Genomic DNA, 13,773 nt, shown 5'->3' with positions numbered 1-13,773 from the left:
AGTGCTAGTGTGGCAGAGCTGGCACCTCCCCCCAAAACGTGGAACATAGAACTCTGTAGTCTACAAGCAGTCACACTGAAAAACTCAAAGGTCAAGTTAGTTGGCTGGGATTATGGCCAGGCAGCGAAAACGCACCGAGACTCAGTCTCAGACTCTGCATTCTTTCTTTGCTGACAAAGAAGACCAAAACATACAGACAGAAGAAATTAATAAAGTCAAAGAGCCTACAACAGAAACCTCCAAGAAAAACATGAACTGGTCCCAGGCCATGGAAGAGCTCAAAAAGGATTTGGAAAAGCAAGTTAGAGAAGTAGAGGAAAAATTGGGAAGAGAAATGAGAAGGATGAGAGAAAACTGTGAAAAACAAGTCAATGACTTGCTAAAGGAGACCCAAAAAAATACTGAAAAATATACTGAAGAAAACAACACCTTAAAAAAATAGACTAACTCAAATGGCAAAAGAGCTCCAAAAAGCCAATGAGGAGAAGAATGCCTTGAAAGGCAGAATTAGCCAAATGGAAAAGGAGGTCCAAAAGACCACTGAAGAAAATACTACTTTAAAAATTAGATTGGAGCAAGTGGAAGCTAGTGACTTTATGAGAAATCAAGATATTATAAAACAGAACCAAAGGAATGAAAAAAATGGAAGACAATGTGAAATATCTCCTTGGAAAAACCACTGACCTGGAAAATAGATCCAGGAAAGATAATTTAAAAATTATTGGACTACATGAAAGCCATGATCAAAAAAAAGAGCCTAGATACCATCTTTCAAGAAATTATCAAGGAGAACTGCCCTGATATTCTAGAGCCACAGGGCAAAATAGAAATTGAAAGAATCCATCGATCGCCTCCTCAAATAGATCCCAAAAAGAAATCTCCTAGGAATATTGTTGCCAAATTCCAGAGCTCCCAGATCAAGGAGAAAATACTGCAAGCTGCCAGAAAGAAACAATTTGAGTATTGTGGAAACCCAATCAGAATAACCCAAGATCTGGCAGCTTCTACATTAAGAGATCGAAGGGCTTGGAATGTGATATTCCGGAGGTCAATGGAGCTAGGATTAAAACCTAGAATCACCTACCCAGCAAAACTGAGTATCATGCTCCAAGGCAAAATATGGATTTTCAATAAAATAGAAGACTTTCAAGCTTTCTCAATGAAAAGACCAGAGCTGAATAGAAAATTTGACTTTCAAACATAAGAATCAAGAGAAGCATGAAAAGGTAATCAAGAAACAGAAATTACAAGGGACTTACTAAAGTTGAACTGTTTTGTTTACATTCCTACATGGAAAGAGGACATGTATGATTCATGAGACCTCAGTATTAGGGTAGCTGAAGGGAATATGCATATATATATATATATATATATATATATATATATATATATATATATATATATATATATATATATATGTTTATGTATATATATAAGTGAATGTGTATGTATGTATATATTTATGTGTATATATATATATATATATGTGTGACACAGGGTGAGTTGAAGATGAAGGGAAGATATCTAAAAGAAATAAAATCAAATTAAGGGATGAGAGAGCAACATACTGAGAGAGGGAGATAGGGAGAGATAGAATGGGGTGGATTATCTCGCATAAAGGTGGCAAGAGGAAGCAGTTCTGTGGGAGGAGGGGAGAGGGCAGGTGAGGGGGGAATGAGTGAACCTTGCGCTCATCAGATTTGGCCTGAGGAGGGAATACCATACATACTCAGTTGTGTATCTTACCCCACAGGAAAGAAGAGGGAGGAAGATAAAAAAAAATAAAAGGGGTGGATGATGGAGGGGAGGGCAGATGGGGGTGGAGGTAATCAAAAACAAACACTTTGGAAAGGGGACAGGGTCAAGGGAGAAAACTCAATAAAGCGGGATGGGTTGGGAAGGAGCAAAATGTAGTTAGTCTTTCACAACATGAGTATTGTGGAAGGGTTATACATAATGATACACATGTAGCCTAGGTTGAATTGCTCGACTTCTTAGGGAGGGTGGGTGGGAAAGGAAGAGGGGAGAGAATTTGGAACTCAAAGGTTTAAAATCAAATGTTCAAAAACAAAAAAATGTTTTTGCATGCAATTAAAAAATAAGATACACAGGCAAAAAAAAATAGACTTTTGAGGAGATACGGGTGGGGGGGGAGAGAGAGAGAGAGCAGAGACAGCAGAGAGACAGAGACAGAGACATAGAGAGACACACACACAGAGAAGAAAATAAGATGAGGGAAATACACAATAATCTTAACTGTGATTGTGAATGGAATGAACTCATCAATAACACAAAAGTGAAAAGCAGGCTGTATTACGAAGCAGAATCCAAGTATATGTTATTTACAAGAAATACGCTTGAAACAGAAAGAACATGCATTGACTTAAAATAAGGGCTTGGGGTAGAGTCTATTCTGCTTTAGCTAAGATAACAAGGACAGGGGTAGCAATTGTGATCTGAAACAAAGTAAAACAAAAAAAAAACCCTAATTAAAAGAGATAATCAGGGAAATGAGATTTGCTAAATAGCACCATAAATAATGAAGTAATATCAGTACTAAAATATATGACCAAAGTGTCATAGCATCCAAAATTTTAAAGGAAAAGTTAAATGAATTATAGGAGGAAATAGTAAAAATACACTGAGGTGGGGGAAGGCTCAATTTGCCTGTAGCAAAACTAAATAAATCTAACAATTAAAGAAATAAAAAAAATAAGAGAGAAGTTCAGGTGTAAACAGAATTTAGAAAAGCTGGATATGATAGACCTCTGTAGAAAATTGAATGGGAATAAAGAGGAGCATATCTTTTTCACAAAAATTGAACTTGTATTAGGGCATAAAATCTTCACAAATGCAGAAATGTTAAATGTACTGTTTCAAAAACATAATACAATAAAAATTACATATAATAAGGGGCCTTGGAAGCATAGATAATTTTTAACTGGGAAATTCAACAGTGCCTGTCAGAGAAAAATTATAGAAACAAGCTATAATTTCATTAAATATAATAACAATAAAATAAATACCAAAATTTATAGGATGTAGCTAACATGGTACTTAATGCTTATATCAATAAAAAAGAAAAGAGCAGATCAATGAATTAGTCATGTAAGTGGAAATAAAAACTAGAAAAAAAATTCTAAAACCCAATGAAACACAAAAATAGAAATCCTGAAAATCAAAGGAGGGATTAATAAAATTGAAAGTAAAAAATAAAAATTATTGAACTAGTTTTATTGAGGGAAGTAAGAAAAAAAAATAAACCACTGATTAATTATATTTAAAAAAAAGAAAGAAAGAAAGCAAATTACCAATATGAAAAGGGTGAAGTTTAAAGTGAAACTATTTTTAGGAGCTATTTTGTCCAATTGTAAAGCTTACAAAGTGAAATAAATATTTCAAAAATAAAAATTGCCCCAATCAACAGAAGAGAAAATATAATACTTAAATGTTATTGTTATTGTTCATCCTTGGATTTTCAAAGAGGACTAATGGCATCATAATGAATGATGGGTGATGTCTTGATTTGGTTGTGAATCAGATTTAAATGAAGGAGAGTTGCCAAAAGTCGTCAGTTTCACTCTTTCTTCCAGAGTCATTGAAGTCCAGTGTTGAGACATAAGTCGACATGATCAGCAGTGGGCCTGGTTGTAGTAGATGCCTAGCAATTTCAATTTCTGACTAAGCTCTAAGCACTCCACAGTATTTACTTCGGTTTCCTTCACAGCCGTTGGAACAAACTGGTCTAATCTGCCCATTACACCAGGGAAAGTTCTCACACCCTTGGAGTGCATATACCCTGATTCACTGATGAGTTTGAGGCTTGTCAGTTACCCTCAACCTAGTGCAGCCTGTCTGCTAATAAAGTTTTACCAGAGTGGTTTTATCAAAGTGTGCCTCTTGGAGGCACAGGTGAGAATTAGGTAACAGGTGAACATCAAAGGTGAATGAGCAGTCCTGAAAAGAGCTTGTGAAGGCAAGCTCTCCCATCAGAGGTGCTAGTCCTCCCTGAATATGAGAACACTTTAATAACCTTATTTTAGACAAAGAAATTGAACAAAATGAATTCCCTAAGAAAGACTTTCCAGGACAAGATGGTTTTAAAAGTTAATCCTAACAAATATTTATGGAATAACCAATTTCAATACCATATAAAACAGTTGAAAAATAGGTAAAGGAGTCCTACCAAATATCTTGTAAGACAAATATGATTTTGATACCTAAATTAGGGAGAGCAAAAGCAGATAAAGAAAACTATAGACCAACGGCTCTAGTGAATATTGCTGCAAAATTTTTTAGTAAAATGCTAGCAAGACTATGGCAGTATATAAAAAAGATTATACTCTATGACCAGATGGGATTTTAACAGCACTTCTTATCAACTTTAGCAAAGTTGCAGGATATAAAATGAACCCACATAAATCCTTGACATTCCTATACATTACTAAAAAACAGCCCAATAGCGAGATAGGAAGAGAAATTTCATTCAAAGTTACAATAGACAGTACAAAATATTTGGGAGTCTATCTGCCAAGACAAACCCGGGGCTTATATGATCATAATTATGAAACACTTTTCATGCGAATAAAGTCAGATCTAAATAAATGGAAAAATATTAGTTGCTCATGGTTAGGCCAAGCTAATATAATAAAAATGACAATTTTCCCTAAATTAATTTATTTATTCAGTACCATACAAATCAAACTATCAAAAAATTATTTTACAGAGGTGGAAAAAATAATAACAAAATTCATCTGGAAGAACAAGAGGTCTAGAAGATCTAGGGAATTAATGAAAAGAAATGCTAGGGAAGGTGGCCTAGCCATATCAGATTAAACTGCAATATAAAGCAGCAGTCATCAAAACTACCTAGTACTGGCTAAGAAACAGAGTCGTGGATCAGTGGAATAGGACACGTACACAAGACACAGTAGTCAACAACTATAGCAACCTATTCTTTGATAAAACCAAGGAACACAGCTTCTGGGCTAAGAATTTACTGTTTCACAGAAACTGCTGAGAAAATTGGAAAATGGTAGGGCAGAAACTGGGCATAGAACAATATCTTATACCATATACCAAAATAAAGTCAAAATGGGTTCATGATTTAGGCATAAAGGCTGATACCATAAGCAATTTGGGAGAACAAGAAATAGTTTACCTATCAGATTTATGGAAAAGAATCAATGACATGACAAGAGATAAAGTACATTACAAAATGCAAAATAGAAAATTCTAATTATGTTAAATTGAAATGTTTTTGTATAAAAAAGCCAGTCCAACAAAGATTAGGAAGAAAGCAGAAAATTGGGAGAAAATCTTTACAACTAGTGTCTCTGATAAAGGCCTCATCTCTAAAATATACAGGGAACTGAACCAAATTTATAGGAATACAAGCTGTTGTTCCCCAATTGACTAGTGGTCAAAGGATATGAACAGGCATTTTCAGAGGAAGAAATTAAAGATGTCTATAGGCATGTGAAAAAATGCTCATAATCACTACTGATTAGAGAAATGCAAATCAAAAAAACTCTTAGGTACCACATCTGTTCTGTCAGATTGGCTAAAATGAAAAGATAACAGGAAAATGATAAATGCTGGAGAGGATGTGGGGAAATTGGAACACTGTTACATTGCTGGTGGAGTTGTGAACTGATCCAGCCATTCTGGAGAGGAATTTGGAACTGTGCCCAAAGGGCTATGGAAATGTTCATACTCCTATACTCAGCAATACCACTTCTAGGGTTGTATCCCAAAGAGATCACACAAGTGGGAAAAGAATGCATATGTACAAAAATATTTATAGAGGCTCTTTTTGTAGTAGCAAAGAATTGGAAATCAAGGGGATGCCCATCAATTGGGGAATGGCTGAACAAGTTGTGGTATATGAAGGTAATGGAATACTATTGTGCTATAAGAAATGGGGAAGATATGGACTTCATAATAATATGGAAAAAACTAGACGATATAATGCTGAGTGAGCAGAGCAGAACCAGGAAAACATCATACACAACCACCAATATATGGATTCTGTGATGAGTAACCCTGATAGACTTCACTCTTCTCAACAACACAAGGTGCAAAGACAACTCCAAAGAACTCACAGTGGAGAGTGCTATCTACATCCAGAGAAAGAACTATGGAGTCTGAATTCAGATTGAGGCATATATTATGCTCACCTTTTTTTCTTGTTGTTGCTTTTTTTCTCTTTTGTTATTGTTTTTGTTTTGAGGTTTTGTTTTGTTCTGTATCTTCTTTCTCATTATTCATTCCATTGGTCATAATTCATCTTTACAACTTGACTATTGTGTAAATAAGTTGCATGCAAAGTTATATGTGTAAGATATATCAGATTCCATGCCATCTTGGGGAGGGAGACGGGGAGGGGTGGAAGAAAATCTCGAACTCAAAATTATGTAGAGCCAAGAGTTGTGAACTAAAAATAAGAAGTCTAAAAAAAAAAAAGAAATGTGTGGAAGATTGGAAGATAAATAAGAGTTGATGGCCTAGAGAGTTAGCTATGTGCTCTAAGCAAGAACTAACTTTTAAAAATGGTCTTTTTATCGAAGGTAGACTTAATATCTAATGTGATTTATTGTTTCATGATGAAGAATTAAAGAACATGTATCAAAAAATAAAATTTTTGCATCAATGTTCATTAGGGAAATTGGTCTATAGTTTTCTTTCTCTGTCTTTACTCTTCCTGGTTTGGGCATTAGTATCATATTTGTGTCATAAAAAGAATTTGGTAGGACTCCTTCTTCACCTATTTTCCCAAATACTTTATAAAGTGTCATAGTTAATTGTTCTTTAAATGTTTGATAAAATTCACATGTAAAACCATCTGGCCCTGGAGATTTTTTCCTAGGGAGTTCATTAATGGCTTCCTCAATTTCTTTTTCTGAGATGGGATGATTCAGAAATTTTACTTCCTCTTCTGTTAACCTGGGCAATTTATGTTTTTGTAGATATTCATTCATATCTCTAATATTGTCAAATTTATGGGTATACAATTGAGCAAAATAATTCCTAATTATTGTTTTAATTTCTTCTTCACTAGTGGTGAATTCACCCTTTTCATTTTTGATACTGGTGATTTGATTTTCTTCTTTTTTTTTAAATCAAATTGACAAAAGGTTTCTCAATTTTATTGTTTTTTTCAGAAAATCAGCTCTTGGTTTTATTTATTAATTCAATAGTTTTCTTGGTTTCAATTTTATTAATCTTTCCTTTGATTTTCAGTATTTCTAATTTGGTATTTAATTGGGGATTTTCAATTTGTTTCTTTTTCTAGCTTTTTCAGTTGCATGCCCAATACATTGATCTCCTTTTTCTCTACTTTATTCGTGTAAGCATTTAGAGACATAAAACTTCCCCTAAGAACTGCTTTTGCTGCCTCCCATAAATTTTGGTGTGTTGTCTTATTATTGTCATTCTCTTGAATGAAGTTATTAATTGTTTCTATGATTTGTTCTTTGGCCCACTCATTCTTTAGAATTAGATTATTTAGTTTCCAATTAATTTCTAGCTTATTTTTCCATGGTTCTTTATTACGAATAATTTTTATTGCCTCATGATCTGAAAAGTATGTTTTGACTACTTCTGCCTATCTGTACTGGATTGTGAGATTTTTATACCATAGTACATGGTCAATTTTTGAGTATGTGCCATGTACCACTGAGAAAAAAAAAGTATATTCCTTTTTATCCGCATTCAGTTTTCTCCAGAGGTCTATCCTATCTGCCTTTTCTAAAATTCTGTTCACATTCTTAACTTCTTTCTTGTTTATTTTGAAGTCAGATTTATCAAGTTCAGAGAGGAGGAGGTTGAGATCTCCCATTATCATAGTTTTGCTGTCTATTTCTTCCTGTAACTCCCTTAATCTCCCTTCTAAGAACTTGCATGCCATAATACTTGGGGCATATATGTTAAACAATGATATTGCTTCATTGTTTATGGTGCCTTTAGCAGGATGCAATGTCCTTCCTCTTATCTTTTAATTAGCTCTATCTTTGCTTTTGCTTGGTCTGAGATTAGGATTGCTACCCCTGCTTTTTCTACTTTAGCTAATACTTTTACCTTTTACCTTTACCCTGTATGTATTCCCCCTGCTTCAAATATGTTTCTTGTAAGCAGCATATTGTAGGATTATGATTTTTAATCCATTCTGCTATCTGCTTGCATTTTATGGGAAGTTTATCTCATTCACATTCACAGTTATGATTACTATCTGCGTCTTTTTCTCCATCATATTTCCCCCCTTTTATGCCTTTATTTCTTCCTTTCCTCTTCCACTCCTCAACAAAGTTTTGCTTTTGATAGCCACCTTCCTCAGTTTATCCTCTATCTTGATTCCCCTCCCTTACCTTACCATTTTCCACTTGCTACTTCTTTCCTCCCTTCTGACCACCCCTCTTCCTTTTTTCCCCTTTCCCCTTCTGTAGGACAAGTTGGATTTCTATACTTATCAGGGTATGTTATTCCCTTCTTGAACCAAATCCAATGAGAGTAAAGCTCAAATACTGCTCTTCTCCCTCCCTTCTTTCCCTCTACTACAATATGTTTTTGTGCCTCTTCATGTAATGTAATTTACCATTTTCTACTACCTCCTTACCCCATTCTCCCACAACCATCCCTTTATATCTCTTATGTTTTTTATCATTATATCAGTAATTTTGTACTGATAAGCAGTCTGTGAATATCCCTTTCAATTGTCATAAATATACTATTCTCAAGATTGACATATATATATGTATATATATATGTATATATATATACATATATATATATATAACATTTATAAAACAAAATAATCCTATATAAGGATATAATAATATATTGCCACATGGCTAATATATAAATATATTTTGTGTAATTCACATGTATAATGGGTATCATACTGCTTGCCTTCTTAATGGGTGAGGTGATGAAATAATTAATTAATTAATTGATGGGCAACAGGTGAAGGGAAAAATTTTGCAAGTCAAAAATATTTAATGGATATTTTAAAAAGGAAAACAAGAGAGGTACCACAAAATTGGAGAAGAGTAAATATCATTCCACTTTTCCAAAAAGGAACAAAATAGATTCTACAAACTATAGGCCAACAAACTTAATTTTAATTTTTGAGAAATTTCTAGAAGAGATCATAAAAGAAATGGTTAGTGGGGGGCAGGAAGGGAATAATTAGTGAATATCTAGGAAGATAAGCAAAGATTGTCAACACCTATTTTGTTTCATCAAGAACAGATCTACCAGACTAACTTTATTTGCTTTGTTGACAGGGTTACTAAACTGATAGGTGGGAAGAATGCTATAGATATAGTATTCCTACATTTTAGAAAAAACTTCTGATAAAATATGTCATGCCTTTCTTATACAGATGGAAAAGAAGTGTGGACTAAGTGACAAAATATTTGGAAGCCTTCAGAATTAGTTTGATGGCCAGACTCTAAGAGCAGCATCACTGTGGTAGGAAGTCTCCAGTGGCACTCCCCTGAATCTTTGTTTAGCCCTTTGATGTTTAAATTTTTATTAATGACTTAGGTAAATCAATAGAAGGATATTTGTTCGATATGAAGATAACAATAAGCTCATAGGGATAGATAAACACACAGGTTAATAGAGTCAGAATACAAAAAAAAGATGTTAGATGTAGGCTAGAGCACTATAATAATTCCATGAACTTCATTAGAGATTAATATAATTTTTTCTATGTGGGTACAAAATTACATTTCATTAGTCTAACATATAGGTAGTATGTTTAAGCAGATGTTTGTCTGAAAAAAGATCTGGCAGTTTGAGTTACGCACACATACACACACAATATCAGTCTGCATTGTAAGGTGGCAGCTAAAAACAAACAAAAAAACAGACTAAAGCTTCCAACTCTTGTGGAAAGAATGAAAGATTCTATGGAATGTTTCAATGAGAGGCTCTTGACAGCCAGAGAGCAAAAAGGATCCCCATATAATAATAGTTAATATTTTACATGGAACTTTAAAATCTGTACTTAAAAGAATTCTGTATGACACGTAGTATAAATATAATTATCCCGATTTTACAGAGAGAAGTTGCTGAAATCAGAAAAAATGAAACCTGAAAATCAGCAAAATCAGAAAAAAAAACAATTAGTTCAAATCCACCTTACTACATTTGTTAATTGCTATGGGCATTTCACTTAAACTCTAAATCACAATTTTCTCATATGTAAAGTAGATATCATAACACCTGTCACTCCCTCCTCATAGGGTTTGGGCGAGGATCAAATGAGCATGTAAAGTGCTTTGCGAATGTTAAAATCCTATAGGAAGCACTGGAAATCCAAGTGCAAAGAATGAATCAATACCCATGATTGTCTTACTTTCTAAGAATTGTGGTTGAGAATGTTAAACTGGTAAAAAGCATGTATAGATATTTAAACATTAATATTATGAAGAAAATGACATTCATAGAGGCAAAATGGCATTACCCACAATCATATGCAGAAAGGGGTTAGGAGATCAGGAATAAAATTAAAGTCTATAGATAGTGAGTTGAGTGCTTTTCCACTTTTCCATTGCCCTTCAATGTTTCTTGATGGATCTTTGGAAGAATGGGAAGAAGGTGTACGAAAGAGTGAAAGAAGAACGTGGTGGGCACTGAAAACAAGCATCATTCATCAAATCTCTTTGTCACAAAGCATCCTTCTTATAGCTTAATGTAAATATAATTTCTAAAGATTCTGTTTACTTTTCAGAATTAGCTCTTTCAAGCATTTCCATCTCCTAACATTCTCAAAATTCTTTGTGTTGCATCTTCAATAACCCCATACTCCTCATTGAAATAAAATTCTATCAAAGTCTCCTGGTTATGTTAAGTAGCCACAGATCATCAAATACTACAATCTAGAAGCAATAGAAATTATAGATCACCCCAATGGCAGTTTAAAAATGTACAATAGATATTGATATGGTAAGTCCCAACTAAAATCCCACCTTCCACAAAAAGACTTCCCCAAACCCTCTTAATCCTAGTACCTTTCCTCTGTTAATGATTTCCTATTTATCCGGTATATAGTTTGCTTTGTATATACTTGCTTGTATGTTTTCTCCTCCATCAGATTGTAAGCACCTTGAGAGCAGGGACTGTATTTTGCCTCTTTTTGTATCCCTAGTGCTTAGCACAGTGCTTGGTATACAGCCATTAGTACATGTTAATTGATTAATTGATTGACATTGTGCACACAAAGTAGTGTCAAACAGAACATCAAAAAGCTTCTATCAGAAACAGGAGTAGGTAAGAGTAAACAGGCCTTGGACTGTATCCAAGTATTCTTAAGAAATGCAGAAGGAAGCCCTGAGCACACTGGGTGGAGCCTCTGTGGAAGAGTTATAGGAAGATAGAGATAAGAGTTCCCATAGAATGAGAGGACATGGATAGGTTGTGATATGTACTGCTGAAAAGAGTATCTCCACCAAATATTACAGATTCATTGAATATTCAATTGTATAATGAGCCACCTTCCTCTCCCTCTCTCTCTCTCTCTCTCTCTCTCTCTCTCTCTCTCTCTCTCTCTCTCTCTCTCTCTCTCTCTCTCTCCCTCCCTCTCCACACACACACACACACACACACACACACACGCACACACACACACGCACACACAGTGACCATCATGGTACATTCTCAGTTCCTTGCTCTTCACTTAAAGTGTATTTAAATGGTTGAGCTACTTTTCAGGCAAATTCTGTAATTAGATTTTGTGGACTTGACTGCAATTAGTCTAAACTCCTTTGGGACAAGATCATGCCATTAGATTCATCTGAAATAATCTTGAATATTGTGTATATGAAATGAACATTAGAAATTTAATTCCAAACTACTTTTGCATAAAAAATTGTGAAACTGTCTACTAAAGAATATAAAAATTATACCAATGAGTAGTGAGTGGAGGAAAAGGAGAAAACATTTCCATTCATCATGGGGAAAGAATTGTAAGTTACCAAAGATGATTCATACTTCCTCACTCTTTCAAGGGATACAAACTTTCAAGGGGACTAACTTTCCCCTGGAGACCAAAAAACTATAGGCTAGAGCTTCTTATAAGAAAATTCTAGAAGCTACTATATCATTTCTCCCCATGTCTCTATCCAGACTTTCTCAGGGAATCCTGAATATCAACTTCCTTTAGTTCAAGGCAATATACATGTGGCCTACAAAAGAAATAGTATCATTTAGAAGATGTATACCTATTACTCTATCATTCAATGCTCTCCTTATTCAGTGATATCCCTTGATGCTCATTCCACATCTTCAAATATTCTCTGGGCACTATCCCCTAATCTAGGTTTTCTAGGTTTTGTGTTAATGTAGATGGTGTTGTCTACTACTTGGTGCCTAGAGAACATGGATCTCCATGGTCCCTTTTGTGCTGATCTCTTGGGTTTTGCATTTAAAATGCACAGGAAAACATCTCTCACTGTCCAAAAACTTTAAAATGCCTTACATTCTCTTCCTGTCAAGGCAATACTTTCTTGCTACTAATTATTAAGAAAATATTTTCTGGAGTTAATTGGGATGGTTCAGGATCTGAGGGCTGGAGCAGTGCCTGGAATGGGAGTGTAAAAGTGAGTTGGTAAGTGTTCCTTTAAGCTGAGGAGAGAGATATCTGCAAATGTCTTACTAAAGTTATTTAAGTATGTGAGGAATAAGACTACATAGGATATTTAAGTTATGAAATTGTGAAATTTCCATAAAATAAACATCAAGCAATCATTTCAATTTATGCAAACCAAAGGGAATATTTGAGATTACACTTGAAACTGATCAGTCAAAGATTGTCAGAAAAGAAAGTATGATCCCTGTTTGTCATGTCATTTAAGTATTTTTTCTAACTTACAGTTATATAGTAGAATACAGTAGAAAATCATGTCACGTCTTTTCCTCCTTTATGTATGTAAGGGTTATCTGATGTTTCTTAAATGTAAAATTGACCTTTTTACTATGATAATCACAAAATGGGAATTTCCTGTAGCTCCTACCTTGCCAGGTTTTTTCTGCCATGGGAACAGGGTTATAGGTGATCTTCTACGATATACTGTATTATGCTGGTATCAGCTTTCTAGTTTAAGTCCAATTAGTTCCTGCCTATTCCTAGTCCTGTGTCTATTAGTGAGTCTTCATGATACCAACATAGTTAGCTTGAAATGTCAAAAGCTTAGGCAATCAATAGAAAATTTTGTACATCTAATTGAGTAAGTGATATTTTAAACTGAGGGTTTCTATCCTTTTGTGTGTGTGTGCATTATGGACCGCTTTGGAAGTCTGATGAAGCCTATGGACCCTTCCTCAGAATAATGTTGGCTAGCTATATTTATCATTTAAGGAAAATTAACTGCAAAATTTCCTTTAGAGGTTAGTGAAAATAATGGTGTAATTTTTTTTCCTATCCATGCTTACACATTCCTCAGGAATTCATGGACCCCAGGATCAGAATCCCTGTTTTAAACTACAGCAATCACTATTTTGACTTGTAAATAGCTTGTACATTTGATTCTACAGTACAAATTCTGTACATAGGGCTAAGTGACTACCTTAATACTTAGGAAGGAAAATTTGACTGTTTTATTTGATTGCATACATTTGTTACAAGGTAGGGTTTTATGGGGGAGGAGTAATTAGGAAGTGAAAGTGATGTAAAAAAATTTTTTAAAAAGAAAGAGATAGCAAAGGGAGGAAAGAAGGCAAAAAGGAAAGAAGAAAGGCAGGAAGAGTGGGAGGGAGAAGGAAGGAAAG

Source organism: Trichosurus vulpecula, chromosome 5 (assembly GCF_011100635.1).
Source record: "Trichosurus vulpecula isolate mTriVul1 chromosome 5, mTriVul1.pri, whole genome shotgun sequence".
NCBI lineage: Eukaryota > Metazoa > Chordata > Mammalia > Diprotodontia > Phalangeridae > Trichosurus > Trichosurus vulpecula.
Note: the sequence above shows the minus strand (reverse complement) of the source record.